We start from the raw sequence: 5,113 nt of genomic DNA on the forward strand, positions 1-5,113 counted from the left end.
GTTAAAAACATTAGCAACATGCTAATCATGTTAACATGTTAATCAAGTTAAAAACATTAACAACATGCTATCATGCTATCTACGTGCTAAAACAGGTTAACAACATGTTAAACATGCTAAAAACATGGTAATCATGTTAGAAACATTTTAAAACATGGTAATCATGTTAGAAACATTTTAAAACATGGTAATCATGCTAAAAACATGTAAGCAGCATGTCAATAACATGTTAAAACATGCTAACATATTAGCAACATGATAATCATGTTAGAAACATACTAGCAACATGCTAGTAACATGCTAATCATGCTAGAAACATGCTAGTGACATGCTAGTTAAACAACGCCAACTACGTTCTTGGGTACTCTCCAAAATGGCAGAAGACGTAACTCGGGGGAGAAGAATTGTTAAATAAATTTGTATTTTTGTTTTCTTTGCGCACAAAAAGTATTCTCGTAGCTTCGCAAAATTGAAGTTGAGCCACTGATGTCACATGGACTGTTTTACCGATGTCCTTGCTACGTTTCTGTCTGGAAACATTACAGTTGCGTTGCTGTCTATGGGAGGGTCAGAGAGCTCTCAGATTTCATAAAAAATATCTTATAATTTGTGTTCTGAAGATGAACGGAGGTCTTACAGGTTTTGAACGACATGAGGGTGAGTAATTAATGACCGAATTTTCATTTTGGGGTGAACTAACCCTTTAAAGAGGCCCTATCATGGATTTTTCTTGAATGAACACCAGTTCACGCAAATCATTTACCGGTATTGAAATTAAGCATCACCTTGTCGTATGCTTGACATTTGACTGCCTTTATGAATGTCAGTGTCTACAAAATAAATTGACTTAAAAAATAAATGACTACAAAGACCATGTTTTATTGCATTATTCAAGTGCAGCAAAAGCATCATATTGAAGTTATTATTCTTATTGGCATGTTGTTTATAGGAAGAACATTCGGATGGAACACTGTTTGAGAATCCTGGAAGCTCTGGAGAAGAATCAGCAGTTGTTTCGGAAACAAACCAATTACCTTTACAGGCTGATTGAGAGCACTGAAATGGTCAGTCTCAGCTTTTAAAGACATTTTTACAAGTACTTTATATGTTTGAAAACGTGTCTTTTGGGATAGTTATAAGAACATGCAACAACATTATTTAAAGCTATATTTAGTAAAAAAAAAAAGTTATAGAAGTTCAATATTGAGCAGACAAGAGTGTGTTGGTACTTTGAGTTTAGCAGGTAAAATGAGCCACAAATGTTCACAGAGGTTCAGCATTGCTATTTTAGGGACACTTGCATTTGATTTAATACTGTTACTCTACACAAATACAATAGTACTATGAAGAAATCATCCAGAAAACAAGTAATTTTTTGTGTTTAGGGACCTTCCTTTTACCATAGAAAGGAAGCGGATGAGGATGAGGATGAGCTACAGGACAGCCAGTGAGAAGATGGTCTCATTATAATGTAGTTTATGTGTAATATATTCTCTATCTCCATTATAATATAGCATGTGAGTGTATATATATTCTTTATCTCCATTAAAATATAGCATATGTTTATATATAATCTTTATCTCTATTATAATATAGTATATGTGTGTCTATATATTCTTGTTTAGTATATATGGGATTTTGAAAATTGTTTATATAACAGTTGATGTGATTGAATTTGTGTGTTTGAAATAATTAAAAATAATCCGTTCTAAATTAATGAGATTAAAATCATCTGTTTGAAATGATCAAAAGTAGTCAAAAGTTGTTCTGTTTGTTTTCGTTCTCCTCTTTTGACCTAATGTAACTTTTTGGACAAAATAGCTATAATATCCCCTAAAGTTAAACCTGATGTTTCTGGATCTTTATACATAATAAAAATAGTTAATCTAAAGAACAACAACAAAAAAGTTAATTCAGTTCCAAAAATGCTCAGTTTTTCTTCAGCTGGCTTTTTCATTGAGATGGTTAAATGTGTGTTTGTGTGTATCTTTCATGGCTCTTCAAACAGGAAATGCTGTCATCGGAGAGCTTGTGTTTATGCGAGTGATGAGCGTGTTTAGCGTGTTTGCTGCTCTACATCAGTATGTGGGAAGCATTGATTTCAATTGTTTGCTGTAAACTAGCAGGTAAGAGAGTCAATATCTTTCATATATCTTCACAATATCTTTGAACCCTGTAAAAAGACTGAGATAAGTCAGTTAAAGAACTGATTTGACTGCATTATTACTGAGATCACCTGATTGGTAAATTGCACATATCAAATTATAAAATTAGTATGTTAAGTCAGAAATTGTATATATATATGTATTTATTTTGTGTGTGTGTGTGTGTGTGTGACAAAAGCCTGGCTTACATTACAGGAGTTTTGGGCCGATTTATGCCCGATTTACTCCTCCAGAAAATCTGAAAAAAAAAATCTTGTCCATTAGCTTGATCTGTTAGTTAGGGTGTTTCTAGGACTTGAAAACAAGGGCTGTAATTCTATGTAACTTTATCATATTCATATATGTTCATATTTATACGCCAAACAGGGACTATACATTTATTATTAATTATTATACTATTATTGTAATGAATAATTACTTCACAATATGAACCCTGTAAAAAGACTGAGATAAGTCAGTTAAAGAACTGATTTGACTGCATTATTACTGAGATCACCTGATTGGTAAATTGCACATATCAAATTATAAAATTCGTATGTTAAGTCAGAAATTGTATATATATATGTATTTATTTTGTGTGTGTGTGTGTGTGTGACAAAAGCCTGGCTTACATTACAGGAGTTTTGGGCCGATTTATGCCCGATTTACTCCTTCAGAAAATCTGAAAAAAAAAATCTTGTCCATTAGCTTGATCTGTTACCAGGGGTGTTTCTAGGACTTGAAAACAAGGGCTGTAATTCTATGTAACTTTATCATATTCATATATGTTCATATTTATACGCCAAACAGGGACTATACATTTATTATTAATTATTATACTATTATTGTAATGAATAATTATGATGCCTGTATTAAAAACCTAATTGATTCAATGCAGTTCACCAAAAATCACACAATAAAAAATTGTAACCATTGCAAATAGCAAACAGATCAAATTATTAGATTATAACAAAATTATGACTAAAAATCCATTACACAAATAAAACAATAAATAGAACATATGAAAATTACACCTGTATTTATTTTTCCTAATTGTATTCAATATTTTTATTCTCACAAACTGAGTATACTGTTTCCAGTAGCTTTTCAAATGCTATTTTATGTTTATGTCTTTGGAGATGGATCTTTACTATCCCTAATTAGGCTCATTATATTGAGCAATAATTTTGAGCAATTATGTGCCTTCTGCAAATGTAATTGCAGAATTGTTGAATAATCATTTAGTAGTTGTTTCTTTTTTACATACAGGGTGTACTTTTACATATGAACTTTGGGTAGCGTTAAAAACCTTGTTCAAGGCCTGCATATGGCAAAGACATCTTAAGTGTAATAAATCACCTGGCAATGATGGCTCTGCAGTAGAAATCTGTAAGCAATTTCCAGACATTTTTGCCTCTTCTTTTAAATGTCTTTATTGAGAGTATCAAAAACCATACACTTGCTCATCTTCCTTATTCCTTATCTCAAGGAATAATATTTCTCATTCTTAAACAGAATAAAGATATACTTTTTTTTGGCAATTGGCGCCCAATATGTTTATTAAATAACGATTATAAAATTCTGGCTCTTATATCTTCCGAAAGAAATTCGGGAACTTATGTTAGGATCACAAACGTTATTATAATTTAAGACGACTGAATTCGATGATTGAAACCAAAATATGAAACAACTGGATTGTTGACTCAATCTCATAACTGCTGACAACTAGCCCATTTTCCCCTATATGTGGTCTATAAATCTAATTGTGAATAAAATAAACATCTAAATGTTTTTGTGTGGAAACGATGGTGTTTATCAATGAAACGAGATGTTTAGTTTCGACAGAAGGTAATAATGTATTATCATCACTTACAGTTTTTTTATGATCGCTATGACAATTTTTGGTCTCTTAAAAAACTCTTAACGCACCAACACACCTACAACACACAATTGGCAAAACGGTTAATTTCATGCTCAAAATCACGCATTGTAAACTAAACTCCCAACACTAATTTTCAAAATACAATAATACACTAACACAATACACGAAGTCTACCAAAAAAACTACACCGCAAACCTGTCTCAAAATCAAATAATTATTCCAAAGCACTAACAAATGTTCTACATTTAGCCAATCATAGCACAATGTCATGAAAACACTAACATCAGACGTAATTATAGAAACTGCAGTCAGGTGTGCCCTTATACAATGGACAGTATACTGTATTGATATTGTATTGTGTTTTGCACTTGAGCTTCCTCTCTACATTTGTTTTGTTGGATTTAGTAAATGCATGTGTAGCAGGGTAAGGAATAGGCCAGGTATGATTGGCTGATGTCATCATGCCAGCCTGTGAACCTATCAGTGTTCCTACTCCTTTATGATTGGTTAATATGGTTTAAGTCCTATGAACCTATCAGTGTTGGCATTGAGAATATAAAAAGGGAAGGGTTTGATTGCTCAGGATGCATCAAAGCACCTTTTGGAGTAGATTGTTCTGTTGTGGTATGAAAGTGAGAATTTTGTATTTTTGAATGTGTTTATTGTTTTGAAGTTTGTACCAGTTAAACTTAAGCGGGGGAAGTAAAAATATTCTTAAAACAAGAGTATTTTACTTACCCCACTGGCAGATAATTGTACTTGTTTTAAGCAAAATGCATTTTAAGTTATTTTGCTTATCTAGTAAAAATATCTTGATTTAAGAATTGAGATATTTTGACTAAAAACAAGACAAAAATACCAAGTAAGATAAGCCATTTTTTGCAGCGTTTATAGAACGTGAGGTTTATGAAAAAAGAAGACAGAGACGGAAATGCTGCAGTAAAAGGTTTATTAATTTGCAACAGGACATTACTGCAAGATAACAAAAAAAAACTGTGCAATACAGTTGCCATTTATTATGTGAAAATATAAAATATACAAACAGAAAAAGCCACAGAACAAAAAATAAATGAAAAAAAGTCATCTT

Source organism: Sinocyclocheilus rhinocerous, unplaced genomic scaffold (genome assembly GCF_001515625.1).
Source record: "Sinocyclocheilus rhinocerous isolate Xijiao unplaced genomic scaffold, SAMN03320098_v1.1 scaffold387, whole genome shotgun sequence".
NCBI lineage: Eukaryota > Metazoa > Chordata > Actinopteri > Cypriniformes > Cyprinidae > Sinocyclocheilus > Sinocyclocheilus rhinocerous.